Source organism: Pseudophryne corroboree, chromosome 4, assembly GCF_028390025.1.
Source record: "Pseudophryne corroboree isolate aPseCor3 chromosome 4, aPseCor3.hap2, whole genome shotgun sequence".
NCBI lineage: Eukaryota > Metazoa > Chordata > Amphibia > Anura > Myobatrachidae > Pseudophryne > Pseudophryne corroboree.
Genome location: NC_086447.1, coordinates 457,616,003 through 457,632,363, shown reverse-complemented (window position 1 = coordinate 457,632,363; position 16,361 = coordinate 457,616,003). Strand labels below are relative to the sequence as shown.

General features: G+C 46.9%; 1 pseudogene; it reads left to right on the top strand.

The window, feature by feature from the left end:
• The first annotated feature begins 3,648 nt into the window (after positions 1–3,648).
• Positions 3,649–3,768, top strand: LOC134912473 (5S ribosomal RNA; annotated as a pseudogene).
• Positions 3,769–16,361: the final 12,593 nt, after the last annotated feature.

The window sequence follows — 16,361 nt, the reverse complement described above, 5'->3', positions numbered from 1 at the left end:
TATGTGATACATATGTAAGTGTTTGACCAATATACACAACTCATTTTTATATTAATTAAATATATATCCTTTCCACTTTATTGAAGACATCCTGGACAAAGGACAAGACCTTAAGATACGATGCGTGGATGATGACATTTTGTTTTTTATTTGGAATCAGAGTCTGGTGGGAAATTCCAAGCTGTCACATACTTTCTTGACCCTCCTCCCTCATAAATTTGCTTTGGAATAAAAATAGTATTAAATTTACTATAATCAATCCTTCCTTTCTTTACCTGCCTTCCACTACATACATGTTTTAACTCATATGGGCCTCTAATCTAGTTATTATTTATTGATTAATGAAAACTTTCTTGGTTACTTTCTATAAACCTCCACCCTGTCTGCCACTGCAGTGCCACTCTGTTTACTAGATGAGCCATGTTGGATTTTTAATTGTCACATGTTCTGGCTGCCCACTGCTGTCGGTTAATTTAGTCATCCAGCTACCTTGGTGCAACCTTTTGGCCTGAACTGGATAAAAACAGTATTATAAATGTTAGGGTATTCGGAATAGACTGAAAATGAGTGGAAATGAATGTTATTGAGGTTAATAATACTGTAGGATCAAAACACCACCAAATTATGTGATTTTAGCTGTTATTATGATTTTTTTTCAATATTAATTTTTATTATTTTGCGGGTAAACAAGCAAAGCAAAAGGGATAGGGGTACAGAAAAGAAAGGAAGGGGGGGGGGAAGGTTGAAGGGAGTGCACATACCAATCAGCAAAATACAAAATTACAAAAAGAGTATTAAACAAGACATTGTACTAAAGAGAAGCAATGCGAGGTTAAATCCGACCAACAGAACATACAGTACATACTAATATAATATTGAATATACCTAAGCGTCAGGAGGGGGCGTGGGGTTCGGTGAATGATTATGCCAATAGGTAGACACGGATATCAGCAGAGCAGTGGGCATGCTGGGGTAGAGGCATAGGCCACTCCCGCTGTCTCGAATTTGTAGTGCGACTGCACGGCCATTTCTATTGCAGATATATGGGGAGCCTCGGTGGAGCGCCATTGGCGAGCAATTAAAAGTTTTGTTGAGATAAGGATATGGCCTGTTATTATGATTTTAAAAAAAAAATACCGATCCAAAACCAAAACCAATATAGATCCAAAACACAAAGGAGATACAAATCAAAAACCAAAACACAAATCCAGAAAAATGGCCTGGCATACACCCCTAGTTACAAATACTGTAAAGGTTAATTATTGAAATTGATTTTGGACTCAAGAAGCACAGAATTATTTGCTAAAAAATTATTTTTAATTAAACCTTACTTTTGTAAGAATCAATCCTGCATGAAAAGATACCACTTTGGGCAAAAACTATGTCAGTGCACTTTAGTAACAAAAAACATAATGGTGTATGAATAATATAATCCCAGTAAACCATTTATAAAATATATATAGCTAACCAATTTAACTACCGTATATACTCGAGTATAAGTCGACCCGAATATAAGCCGAGGCACCTAATTCTACCACAAAAACCTGGGAAAACTTATTGACTCGAGTATAAGCCTAGGGTGGGAAATGCAGCTCTAGCCGTACACAGCCCTCAGTGCCAGATATGCCCTCATAGTGCCAGATATGCCCCCACAGTGCTGCCAGATATGCCCCCACAGTGCTGCCAGATATGCCCCCACAGTGCTGCCAGTTATGCCCCCACAGTGCTGCCAGATATGCCCCCACAGTGCTGCCAGATATGCCCCCACAGTGCTGCCAGATATGCCCCCACAGTGCTGCCAGATATGCCCCCACAGTGCTGCCAGTTATGCCCCCACAGTGCTGCCAGATATGCCCCCACAGTGCTGCCAGATATGCCCCCACAGTGCTGCCAGTTATGCCCCCACAGTGCTGCCAGTTATGCCCCCACAGTGCTGCCAGATATGCCCCCACAGTGCTGCCAGATATGCCCCCACAGTGCTGCCAGATACGTTCCCTCCCCAAGTGCCAGGTATGCCCCACAGTGCTGTTACTTACCCCTCCGTCGATCCCGCGCTGTCTTCTGGAGGGACACGAAGCACACAGCGTGCGCGGCTCTCCTGTGTCCCTCCTGCATCTTCGGCGGCCGCGGCGGGTCTATTATAGGAAGTGCCGGTTCGTGATCAGAGGTCACGAACGGGTATTTCCTGTAATAGAACCGCCGCTGCTGCCGCCGGAGATGCAGGAGGGACACAGGAGCGCCGCGCGCTGTGCGCTCCATGTCCCTCCTTCACACTGCTCTGCCTCTGCCTGCACTGACTCGAGTATAAGCCGAGGTGGCTTTTTCAGCACAAAAAAAAGTGCTGAAAAAGTCGGCTTATACTCGAGTATATACGGTATGTTGTTTTTTTCACCAGATTGAACCTGCACCCCTGCTACCCCAGACCAGTTGAAACTATAGAAGTGTGGCGGACACTTTTCAGGTTTTGTGTTTTGATTTTGGATCTGGATCCCTGCTTGTGTTTTGGATCTGGATTGGTATTGCCAAAACCACGCTTTCGGGTTTTGGATCTGGATGATTTAAAAAAAAAAAAACAGCTAAAATCACAGATCTTGGGCGTAATTGGGCGTAATTTTGATCCTACGGTATTATTAACCTCAATAACATTAATTTCCACTCATTTCCAGTCTATTCTCAACACCTTACACCTCACAATATTGGTGTTCATTCCGAGTTGTTCGCTCGTTGCTGATTTTCGCTATGCTGCGATTTGTTGCTAAATGCGCATGTGCATGGTACGCAGAACGCATGCGCTAAGTTATTTTACACAAAACTTAGTAGATTTGCTGGTGTTCGTGCGGCGCTTTTCAGTCAGTTTGCTGATCGGTGAATGATTGACAGGAAAGGGGAGTTTCTGGGTGGTAACTGAGCGTTTTCCGGGAGTGTGCTAAAAAACGCAGGCGTGTCAGGGAAAAACGCATCTGGAGAAACGGGGGAGTGGCTGGCCGAACACAGGGCATGTTTGTGACGTCAAACCAGGAACTAAATGGACCGAGCTGATCGCAATCTAGGAGTAGGTCTGGAGCTACTCAGAAACTGCAAGAAAAAATTTAGTAGCAGTTCTGCTAATCTTTCGTTCGCTATTCTGCTAAGCTAAGATACACTCCCAGAGGGAGGCGGGCTAGCGTTTGCAATACTGCTAAAAGCAGCTAGCGAGCGAACAACTCGGAATGAGGGCCATTGTCTTTAAGCCAAAAGGCTACACCGAGGTCGCTGGATGACTAAGCTAACCAATACAAGGGGGCGGCTCAAACACCTGGCCCATCTAGGAGTGGCACTGCAGTGGCAGACATGATGGCAGTTTTAAAACCTAGGCCCCAAAGAGAACATAATGCAAAGAAAAAAAAATAGTTTATTATTATTATTATTATTATTATTAAAATAGTTTATTATTCACTCTTAACTGACTGGTGTACAGTACTGCATAAATAAGGAAGGATTTACCTTGTTTGGATATCTGTGGCCTTGACATTTTTTTGCCATATAATTGTTATATCCAATTTGTATATTTGAGCCTAATTGTCACATGTGTGTCTGTCCCCTTTTCTTGTGGAAAATAAGACCAATTCCATTTCCTATTTAAGGTGACAAACAAAAGGGCTAGCAAAAAATTGCGGATATACCCCACTGGAGATGCCCAATCTCTTCCGATCTTGGAAGCCAAGCAGTGGAGGACCGGACTAGTACTTGGATGGGAGACCACCTTGGAACATCCTGGTACTACAAATAAATTTTGCTGCCTAAATTTATGTCACAGATAGGTACTCGGATCCATATGACCTATGATTTAATTCTCTGCAACCATTTTTCCACTTGGGATTCTTGCAGTATGAATGATGTTCATATACTCTCTATGACGGACACTACTGAGACTAGAAGGTGACATCCTTTTGACTATATAAAAGATTTTCTGGCTTATATTTGTTAGGTGCCGCGGTCCGCGGCGCCGCTCGGTCTGCTTCCGAGCGACGCTCACGGCCGCCGCACCTCCCTCCCTGCCCGGCCGGCGCCTAGCAACACCAGGACGCCGTGCGTACTGTAGCCGCCGGGTCCCTGGCAACGCTAGGACGCCGGGCGTCCTCAGTCGCTCGGTCCATAGCAACTGGGACGCCATTGGCGGACCGCGTTCCCCGTTGCCAGATAAGAATGATTAGTTGCTCGTGCAGCAGGGCAGCTGCACGGCAACTAGTAATTAGGGTCTGGGGGCTGGTCTTGCTGGCCCTCCTGTCATTGGCCAGCAGGGTCTTTTTATGGGAGCCAGCACACTGCAGCCTCACCGGTGATAGCTTCCTGTATGCTGTTCCTGCCTTGCAATGTCTGTTCCTGGTCAGCTGTATCTGGTCGATCCTGCTCCCTGTGTTCCTGAGTCCTGGAGTTCTGAAGCCGGTCCTGGGAATCCTTCCTGTCCAAGTGAACCTGTTGCAGTCATCTGGGGGTTCTCGCTTGTTGGGATTCTCTCCCGGTTTCATGAGTAGCGGCTTCTGCCGCGTGTTGCGGCCTAGGCCGCTTAGTCCTTGTGTTAATTTTGTAATTGGTGGTTATTGCGGAGGTTTCCGCTTTTCACTGTCCTCCCCGGTACGCGGCGGTGCCGTGTGGGGGTGTGTCTTTTGTTGTTCTTTTCCTTTGGTGGCGTGCCGCACATATATTTAGTTTTAGGGTAGTTAGTAGCCCCTAGCTTTCTGTTTGCTTTAGTTAGAGGTCCCCTTGTTATTATCCTGTCTCGGTTCACGCCTTGTCTCACTCTAAGACCTGGGGGCATCGGAGTTGGGCAGACGTAATCCACCCTTCAAATGCGGCTGCCGTGGGCCCAAGAAACCATAGTCACTCAGGCGTGAACTGACCACACAGGTAAAACAATGGAGGTAGGGTGCTAGGGGCTATTCCCGTACCATCCCTTATTTCAGCGTCACATCCTGGTGCTCTGGACTCACTACGCAACATCTCTAGTTTTGAGCATCAGGAACGTAACATTATCACCGGCCCCCTGCCACTGATTTCAGTACTATTTGATCAGCTCCGGACTGCCGTTATCTTTTCCAAGATCGATCTTAGAGGGGCTTACAATCTCATCCGAATAAAATCTGGGGATGAGTGGAAGACGGCTTTCAGCACACAGTCAGGACACTATGAATACCTGGTGATGCCGTTTGGGCTGTCTAATGCTCCTGCTGTATTTCAAGATCTCATTAACGACGTTCTTCGCGACTTTCTAGGAAAGTTCGTAGTTGTTTATTTAGACGACATTTTGATTTACTCTGAGTCTTTTGAACAACATATTACCCATGTGCGACTGGTCCTTCAGAAGTTACGGGAAAATCATTTGTACGCCAAACTAGAGAAATGTGATTTCCACATCACAGAAGTGTCGTTCCTGGGGTATATTATTTCTCCTAAGGGGTTTTTCATGGAACCAAAAAAACTCCAGGCCATCCTAAATTGGGCACAACCCACGAACTTAAAAGCAATTCAGCGCTTTTTAGGGTTTGCAAATTACTATAGGCGTTTTATTCATACCTTCTCAGATTTGGTTGCTCCTATTGTGGCATTGACTAAAAAAGGAGCAGACCCTTCCAATTGGTCGCCTGAAGCCAAGTCTGCCTTCCTGGCCTTAAAGCAGGCCTTTGTCTCAGCTCCAGTACTCAGACACCCTAACCCGGATCTCCCCTTTATTGTCAAGGTAAATGCCTCAGAGGTTGGAGTGGGGGCTATCCTTTCTCAGGAAGACCCGGAGTCTCAGGAATTACACCCATGTGCCTTCATGTCCAGAAAATTCTCCTCCGCAGAATCCAACTATGATGTTGGTAATCGAGAATTGTTGGCAGTTAAATGGGCTTTCGAGGAGTGGAGGCACTGTCTGGAAGGAGCAAGGCATACCATTACAGTGTTTACTGACCACAAGAACCTGCAGTATATTGAGTCAGCTAAACGGCTTAATGCTCGACAGGCACGTTTGGTGCTGTTTTTTACTCATTTCAGGTTTATTATCACCTTCAGGCCCGGTTTCAAGAGTACAAAAGCCGATGCCCTGTCACGTTGTTTTCTTCCGGTTCACAATAACCACCCGGCTACTACCCCCATAGTCCCATCGTCTGTCATCACACAGGATTTATTTACACAGCTAGTCCAGCTTCAGCAGCAGGCTCCCAAAGTCACTCCTGCAGATCGTCTCTTCGTCCCTGAATTTCTGAGAGGCACTGTTCTAGCTGAGTTTCATGATAATAAGGTTTCTGGTCATCCGGGTATCACTAAGACCTTAGAGTTAATCTCTCGCTCAGTGTGGTGGCCTAATCTTTTTAAAGATGTAAGGGAATTTGTCCGTTCCTGTCAGGTTTGTGCTCAGTACAAGGTATCTCGATCGTTGCCGGTCGGGCAACTCATGCCTCTAGCCGTTCCTCTCAGGCCATGGTCATATATATCCATGGATTTCGTGGTGGACCATCCTCTCTCAGCTGGATTTCGAGTAATTTGGGTGGTAGTAGACCGTTTTAGTAAGATGGCCCACTTCATTGCTCTCCCCCGATTACCCTCTGCTCAAGGGTTGGCAGTTTTGTTTCTCCGCCATGTGTTCAGGCTCCATGGTTTACCCAGCGATATTGTCTCTGATCGGGGACCGCAATTCATCGCCCGTTTCTGGTAACGTTTTTGTACCTCATTAAATATGAAACTCTCTTTAACATCTGGGTACCATCCACAGTCTAACGGACAAACTGAACGTGTTAATCGGTCGTTAAAACAGTATTTACGGCTATATTCGGCCAAACTTCAGAATGATTGGTCTGAATTTCTTCCTTTGGCCGAGTTTGCCTATAATAACTCTTGTCATTCTTCCACCAAGGAGTCCCCATTCTTTTCGGTCTTGGGCTTTCATCCTAGAGCCAATTCTTTTACCCTAATTTTCCAGTCTCCTCGTTGACCTTAACTTCCCGTCTCAGAATGATTTGGAAAAAGGTGCACCTTGCCCTTAAGAAGGCTGCCTTCCGAGAAAATTTTTTTTTCGGATAGGTTCCGACGCCCATGCACTTTTAAGGTGGGAGATAAGGTGTGGTTGTCAACCCGCAACATCAAGCTCCGACAACCTTTGGCTATATTGGGACCCAAATTTATTGGACCGTTCCTTATCATTAAGAAGGTCAACCCAGTTGCTTTCCGGCTACGCTTGCCTAAATCACTCAAAATTGGCAATACTTTTCACTGTTCCCTTTTGAAGCAGTATTTTTCTTCCAGGAGATTCCCTCGGAAGACTTCCCAGGGTAGACCTCCGGTGGATGTTCAGGGGCTACAAGAGTTCTTGGTGGAGAAGGTTTTAGATTCCAAAGTTTCTCGGGCCGGCTTTATTTTTTGGTTCACTGGAAAGGCTATGGCCCGGAAGAAAGGTCTTGGGTCCTGGATAACAATTTACATGCCCCTAAATTTAAGAGATTATTCTTTCAGGAATTTCCTCAGAAACCCGGCTTTAGGAGTTCTTTAACCCCTCCTCAAGGGGGGGTACTGTTAGGTGCCGCGGTCCGCGGCGCTGCTCGGTCTGCTTCCGAGCGACGCTCACGGCCGCCGCACCTCCCTTCCTGCCCGCCCGGCGCCTAGCAACGCCAGGACGCCGTGCGTACTGTAGCCGCCGGGTCCCTGGCAACGCTAGGACGCCGGGCGTCCACAGCCGCTGGATCCATAGCAACGGGGACACCATTGACGGACCGCGTTCCCCGTTGCCAGATAAGAATGATTAGTTGCTCGTGCAGCTTCCTGTATGCTGTTCCTGCCTTGCAACGTCTGTTCCTGGTCAGCTGTATCTGGTCGATCCTGCTCCCTGTGCTCCTGAGTCCTGGAGTTCTGAAGCCGGTCCTGGGAATCCTTCCTGTCCAAGTGAACCTGTTGCAGTCATCTGGGGGTTCTCACTTGTTGGGATTATCTTCCGGTTTTGTGAGTAGCGGCTTCTGCCGCGTGTTGCGGCCTAGGCCGCTTAGTCCTTGTGTTAATTTTGCATTGTTGGTTTTTGCGGAGGTTTCCGCTTTTCACTGTCCTCCCCGGTACGTGGCGGTGCCGTGTGGGGGTGTGGACAGTGGTATCTTTTGTTATTCTTTACCTTTGGCGGCGTGCCGCACATATATTTAGTTTTAGGGTAGTTAGTAGCCCCTAGCTTTCTGTTTGCTTTAGTTAGAGGTCCCCTTGTTATTATCCTGTCTTGATTCACGCCTTGTCTCACTCTAAGACCTGGGGGCATTGGAGTAGGGCAGACCTAATCCGCCTTTCAAACGCGGCTGCCGTGGGCCCAAGAAACCATAGTCACTCAGGCGTGAACTGACCACATGGGTAAAACAATGGAGGTAGGGTGCTAGGGGCTATTCCCGTACCATCCCTTATTTCAGCGTCACGTCCTGGTGCTCTGGACTCACTACGCAACATCTCTCTAGTTTTGAGCATCAGGAACGTAACAATATTATATTATAGCAATTTTTGCTAATTATCTACTCTAATCTATATAAATATTTTTGCTTAATAGTATTGAATCACATTTTTATTGAACTCCGATAATTCTACATATTTTACTAAGAAAATATTAAAATTATGATTTTATCAGCATAAGACATTAAAACACTTCAGTCCTTCTGAGGTTGAGTGCTCCCAAACAAGAGTCTACTTCTTTTCCATTTCCCCTTATTTGGTATTTTTTCTCTAATACTTTTTTGACTCATGGGAGCACCACTGAATGGTAACAAAATTCAGTGCACTTGAAAAGATACAGTATCTTTCTATATGCACAGTTACCTTAATCCGAAGTATTTCTAAAACAAAAATTTCAGTTTCTCAGAGGACAGTATTCAAATTTCTATTTATACAAAAACCATTGATAGACCGTTGCGGTTCCCACAAACCCCTTTCTATGCTACTCAGAAACTGCAAGAAAAAATTTAGTAGCAGTTCTGCTACTCTTTCGTTCGCTATTCTGCTAAGCTAAGATACACTCCCAGAGGGCGGCGGCCTAGCATTTGCAATGCTGCTAAAAGCAGCTAGCGAGCGAACAACTCGGAATGAGGGCCATTGTCTTTAGGCCAAAAGGCTACACCGAGGTCGCTGGATGACTAAGCTAACCAAAACAAGGGGGCGGCTCAAACACCTGGCCCATCTAGGAGTGGCACTGCAGTGGCAGACATGATGGCAGTTTTAAAACCTAGGCCCCAAAGAGAACATAATGCAAAGAAAAAAAATAGATGCAAGATGGAATTGTCTTGGGCCCTCCCACCCAGCCATATGTTGTTTAAACAGGACATGCACAGTTTAATAATCCCATCATTTCAGCGACAGTTGGTCACCCTGGAAAAAGCTTGCCAGGTTCTCCGAATCATAGCTAGCTACAGACATACCACCTCCTTGTTTGATGACTCTTCACATTATGAGTAGAGGCAACAGGAAGAGGACAGTGTCAAGAAGGTGATTCAAAATTAGAGAGGCACACACAATCAGGAACAACACACAGGCTTTTACCTCCACTATAATCTCAGAATTAATGCTGGGATGCAAATAAACTGGTGTATACCACACGATCAAGATTGGATATTTTCCCCTCCATGGAGTCTGGAGACTTATTTTGTGAAAATCTAGTGGGTTTCTTTTTTCCATTTTTTTATTGCATTTTTATTGACATATTTTGTGGCAGATGCCTTATTTTGGTTTTTCACAGCTCCCAGTTACACGCATGTGAGCATACCTGTGTGTCCCAGTTACACGCATGTGAGCATACCTGTGTGTCTTGTTTATTTTATTCATTTTTTATTTTTAAATAAAGCAGCCCCTTAGATGTTTTAGCAGCCCCTCCTGAGCCCCCACAGCAGCCCCAGATGGGGCAAGTTGAGTTCAGGTGTGTTCGGTAAAGTACTAAGCACGACTGTGCAGTAAATTTTTATTTGTTATTGAGCCCCTGCCCTAGTGGAGCTTACTACTCAACAGTCCAACCTCATTTCATACTATAAGTAGGGCTATGGGAGGAAGCAATCAATGCTAACCTCTTTGCCCACAGCATGCCTCAGCCTGGCAAGACAGACTTCTTCCTGGCTGTTAACTACCATGAGACTCCATACTGGGCCTTATTCAGTAACTGTTTGTGCCTCACAGGAGCTACTGGCCCATCTAGTGCTGCTGAAACTCTGTTCTTCTAAAACTGCAAGGTCTTGCGATAACCCTATGCAGCCCTTAGGAAAATAAGATCCCTGTACAACAAATGCACATCTTCTAAATAAATAATCCCAAAATGTGGAACATCAATAAAAAATCAAACTTAAGGTTGACTAATTGGAGCCATTCATTTGAGTGAGTGTTAGGGTCTCCTGCCCTGTGCTGCCACGTCGTCATGGCAACCGGGAGACAAGTGCTAGCGGAGTAACCTGAGCGCAGCTGATACTCCGGTTCGGGTCTTTTGCTGTGCAGTGGTTATAGGCTCTGTGCATGGCAGGGAATCCGGTGCTGGTTTTTGTGCTCACAGTCTGTGAGGTCTGAGTGGGGCGTGGACAGCACCTGCTTTATAAGGCCTCTTTTCAGGGTAAGCAGATGCTGCTGAATCTTTGTTGGTTAGTCAGTTTCTGAAAGTTAGCCAGTACTGTGTAGCTTTGTATTTGTTTGTTGCTTACTGCAAATAGGCCTGGGGATTTGGTATTACACTCTGCCAATCCAGACCTAGCAGTAAGACTGGAGTCAGTCGTTTAGCTTGCTGGGGTTCTGTTACTACTCTGTGAACTTAGCAAGTTTGCGGCTGTATTCTAAGACTTGCCTGTCTAATCCTGTCTCACTGTGCTAGGTGTCAGGGGTCAGTTTAGTGGCAGTAAACCGAACCTGTGCACTGCAAGTGAGAATTAGGATTGTGGAGAATCTCCTTGTGTCTATCATTCCATCTCTGACCAAGGAGTTTACTGCCACACCCGTTGGTAACCCTTTAGGGTTTTGCTGTTGCCCTTAGCAACAGCATTTCGGGTTTTCTATGTATTAAAACACAACATCTTGCTTTTCACATCTGAGCAGTTCTAATACAAGGGAGATACCCAGTTCCTTAGCCTCTGGGCTTCTCTGTTCACGTTGTGTGTATTTTGTTACCCTACCACCTTCTGTGTACGTTATGTCATATTCCCTAGTCTGTCTGTGAGTCCATTTGTTTTGCATAACAGTTCAAACACCAGTACATTCCTGCAGGCACTGGAGTGCATAACAGTCCTGACACCAGTACTTTCCTGCAGGCACTGGTGTGCATAACATATTCAGCAGCCCAATACTCCTGTTGAAATTTTGTGGGAATATGGAGCATACCCCTCAAAATACGTTGCAACAGGTGGTTGATCAGGTGCAGGTCCTGACTCAAAAATGTAATGATTTGTCCATTAAAATGCACACCTCCCAGGCTGCTGGCGGAGCTCCCGCAGCAGCAGCACCTGCAGGGGTTAAGGAGCCGAAAGTAAATCTCCCGGATCGTTTTTCTGGAGATCGCTCGCAGTTCTTTTGTTTCAAGGAGAGCTGCAAGCTATACTTCCGGCTTAGGCCTCAGTCTTCTGGGTCGGAGATTCAGCGGGTGGGCATAGTGATTTCCTTGCTACAAGGAGACCCACAGGTCTGGGCATATGGGTTGCAGCCTGACTGTCCGTCGCTTAAAAGTGTTGATGCTTTTTTTACGGCACTGGGCATGTTGTATGATGACCCTGACAAGACGGCCTCAGCCGAGGCTCAGATTTCGATCCTTAAGCAAGGGCGAAGGCCAGTTGAGGTTTACTGTACGGAGTTTCGGAGGTTGGCCCATGATACCCAGTGGAATGACCCAGCCCTGAGACACCAGTACCGAAGAGGTCTTTCTAACCAGATAAAGGACCAACTGGTACAACATCCCTTGCCTGATAGCTTGGATCAGCTCATGCAGTTATCCATCCGGGTGGATAGACGGCTGAGAGAGCGTAGGCTTGAAAGGGAGACTGAGATTTCCTTCCTTCCCAAGGGAACCTCAGACTCTGAGGAATTTTCCGAGGAGCCTATGCAGATTGGGGCTACCCGCCTCTCCTCACGTGAGAAGATGCGGAGGAGACAGCAGGGGTTGTGTTTGTACTGTGGGAATAAAGGTCATGTGGTAGTATCATGCCCAGAAAAGCCGGAAAACTTCAGGGCCTGAGGGTGATGGGAAATATCCTGTCAGGCCAGAAGTCAGAATTTCCCAAGAAGACTTTTATCATTCCGGTGACTTTGAAGATCCTCGGTCAAACTGTCAAGACTGAGGCCTTTGTGGACAGTGGGGCCGACGGGGTTTTTATGGACCGCCAATTCGCCCTGAAACACTCTGTTCCCTTAGTACCCTTGGCATCGGAAATTGAGATTTGTGGGTTAAACGGGGAACCATTATCCCAAGGTAAAATTACCTCTTGCACTAGCCAGATTTCTTTGTTTATTGGAGCCACACACTCTGAAAAATTGTCCTTTTATGTGACTGTCTGTACTTTTGCCCCATTGGTGTTGGGGTTACCCTGGTTAAGGGCCCACAATCCTCAATTTGACTGGGTCTCTGGGGAGATTCTTAGTTGGAGTACTGATTGTTTCAGGAGTTGCTTGAGCCTTCCAGTCAGGTTCTCGCAGCTAAGTTTGCCAGGATTGCCAGGGTGTTATGCAGATTTTGCGGACGTGTTCTCCAAAAAAGTTGCAGAGGTACTACCTCCCCATCGCTCCTAAGACTGTGCCATTGATTTGTTGCCAAATGCTAAGCTTCCCAAGAGCAGGTTGTACTCCCTGTCACGTCCTGAGACTCAGGCTATGGCAGAGTACATTCAGGAGAACTTGGCTAAGGGATTTATCAGACCTTCACAGTCTCCAGTTGGGTCGGGGTTCTTCTTCGTGGGTAAAAAGGACGGTTCGTTGCGACCCTGCATCGACTTCAGGGAAATTGAACCGTATCACGATTAAAAACTCATACCCACTGCCTCTCATTTCGGTCTTGTTTGACCAGCTTCGTACTGCCACCATTTTTTCTAAGATTGACCTACGCGGTGCGTACAATCTAATCCGAATAAGAGAGGGGGATGAATGGAAGACTGCCTTTAATACCCACTCGGGGCATTATGAATATTTGGTGATGCCTTTTGGGCTCTGTAATGCCCCGGCAGTCTTCCAGGATTTCATGAATGATGTGCTCAGGGAATATTTGGATAGATTCTTAGTTGTATACTTAGATGACATCCTAATCTTCTCCCATTCCCTGGAGGAACATCGGAAGCATGTACGCTTAGTCCTCCAGAAACTCAGAGACCACCGGCTTGGGGCGAAGCTGGAGAAGTGCGAATTTGAAGTTCAGCAAATCGCATTTCTAGGATATATTATCTCCCCAGAAGGTTTCCAAATGGAGGGTTCCAAGGTACAGGCAGTCCTGGATTGGGTGCAGCCCACTAGTTTGAAGGCGCTTCAGCGTTTCCTGGGCTTTGCGAATTTTTATAGACGATTTATCGCTGGATTTTCGTCTATAGTGGCGCCCTTGGTGGCACTCACTAAGAAAGGGGCGGATGTTGCTCACTGGTCTTGTGAGGCTAAAGCGGCTTTTGCCCGTCTCAAAAGGGCATTTGTTTCGGCCAAGGTGCTGCGACACCCAGATCCAGAGCGTCCTTTTGTGGTGGAGGTGGATGCCTCTGAGATGGGTATTGGGGCAGTGCTTTCTCAGATGGGAGTGTCAGATAATCGCCTTCATCCCTGTGCTTACTTTTCCCGTAAATTTTCGTCTGCCGAGATGAATTATGACGTGGGTAACCGGGAATTGTTGGCTATTAAGGATGCACTCGAGGAGTGGAGACACTGGCTTGAGGGGGCTAAGTTTGTGGTCTCAATTCTCACTGACCTTAAGAATCTGGCATATTTAGAGTCAGCGAAGCGTCTCAATGCCAGGCAGGCACGATGGGCTTTGTTTTTTGCTCGCTTTAATTTTTTGATAACATATCGCCCTGGGTCAAAAAACATCAAGGCTGATGCGCTCTCGCGGAGTTTTGCTCCAATCCAGGAGACCACCGAGGAGCCGTTGCCCATTGTTTCCCCATCATGTATTAAAGTGGGCATTACCCAGGACCTCTTATCATTAGTCCTTAGAGCACAGGAGCAGGCTCCTCCAGACCTTCCGGTAGGTCTTTTGTTTGTGCCTCCTAGGTTAAGACAGCGAGTGTTCCTGGAATTCCATGCCAAGAAGTCTGCAGGTCACCCGGGTATTGCCAGAACTCGGGAGTTGCTATCTAGGGCGGTGTGGTGGCCCTCGGTGGCTAAGGATGTGGATCAGTGGGTTCGGGCATGTGACATCTGTGCCCGAAATAAGACTCCTAGAGGGGTTCCTGTTGGCCCACTACATCCACTCTCTATCCCATCTAAGCCATTGACCCACATTTCAATGGATTTTGTGGTGGACTTGCCCAAATCCTCGGGGATGACAGCCATCTGGGTTGTCGTTGACAGGTTTTCGAAGATGGTGCACTTCGTTCCACTGGTTGGGCTGCCATCGGCCAGACGCCTGTCTGAATTATTTATGCTGCATGTTGTGCGTCTCCACGGGTTGCCACTTGATGTGGTCTCTGACCGCGGATCCCAGTTTGTGGCCAAATTCTGGAGGGCATTTTGTTCCGATCTCCAGATTTCTGTCAGCTTGTCGTCGGGCTACCATCCGCAGTCTAATGGGCAGACTGAAAGGGTGAACCAGTCCTTGGAGCAGTTCCTCAGGTGTTATGTCTCCAAGTGTCAGACTGACTGGGTTGCTCATCTGTCCATGGCGGAGTTTGCCTATAACAACGCGGCTCACTCTGCTACAGGGATCTCTCCCTTCCTTTGTGTGTATGGGCATCATCCTAAGGCCAATTCTTTTGACCCCCTGGACTCCACGCCTGGTGGTTCCTCTGTGGTTTCGGTCCTTAGAGGTATTTGGCGGAAAGTGAAGAAAGCCCTTGTGTCTGTGTCATTAGTGACCAAAAGGGTTTTTGATAAGCGGAAAAGACCCTGCAGCTTCAAATTAGGAGACTTCGTCTGGTTGTCTACCAAGAATTTGAAGTTGAGACAGCCATCTCATAAGTTAGGCCCCCGGTTCATCGGCCCTTATAAGATCACCAGGGTTATCAATCCGGTGGCATTTCAGTTAGATCTGCCCCGTTCTTTGGGTATCAATAAAACATTTAATTGTTCCCTTTTAAAACGGGCGATTAGTAATCCTTCTTCCAGTGGAAGACCTTCCCCTCTTCTGATACGTGGCCAGAGGGAGTTTGTTGTTGAAAGGATTCTTGACTCCAAGGTGGTTAGGGGTCGGCTGTCATTTTTGGTGCACTGGAAGGGGTATGGCCCGGAGGAGCGGTCGTGGGTGCGCAGTTGTGATCTTCATGCCCCCAGACTGATACGCTCTTTCTTCTCGCAGTTCCCCGATAAACCCGGTGGTAGGGGTTCTTTGACCCCTCGTCAGAGGGGGGGTACTGTTAGGGTCTCCTGCCCTGTGCTGCCACGTCGTCATGGCAACCGGGAGACAAGTGCTAGCGGAGTAACCTGAGCGCAGCTGATACTCCGGTTCGGGTCTTTTGCTGTGCAGTGGTTATAGGCTCTGTGCATGGCAGGGGATCCGGTGCTGGTTTTTGTGCTCACAGTCTGTGAGGTCTGAGTGGGGCGTGGACAGCACCTGCTTTATAAGGCCTCTTTTCAGGGTAAGCAGATGCTGCTGAATCTTTGTTGGTTAGTCAGTTTCTGAAAGTTAGCCAGTACTGTGTAGCTTTGTATTTGTTTGTTGCTTACTGCAAATAGGCCTGGGGATTTGGTATTACACTCTGCCAATCCAGACCTAGCAGTAAGACTGGAGTCAGTCGTTTAGCTTGCTGGGGTTCTGTTACTACTCTGTGAACTTAGCAAGTTTGCGGCTGTATTCTAAGACTTGCCTGTCTAATCCTGTCTCACTGTGCTAGGTGTCAGGGGTCAGTTTAGTGGCAGTAAACCGAACCTGTGCACTGCAAGTGAGAATTAGGATTGTGGAGAATCTCCTTGTGTCTATCATTCCATCTCTGACCAAGGAGTTTACTGCCACACCCGTTGGTAACCCTTTAGGGTTTTGCTGTTGCCCTTAGCAACAGCATTTCGGGTTTTCTATGTATTAAAACACAACATCTTGCTTTTCACATCTGAGCAGTTCTAATACAAGGGAGATACCCAGTTCCTTAGCCTCTGGGCTTCTCTGTTCACGTTGTGTGTATTTTGTTACCCTACCACCTTCTGTGTACGTTATGTCATATTCCCTAGTCTGTCTGTGAGTCCATTTGTTTTGCATAACAGTTCAAACACCAGTACATTCCTGCAGGCACTGGAGTGCATAA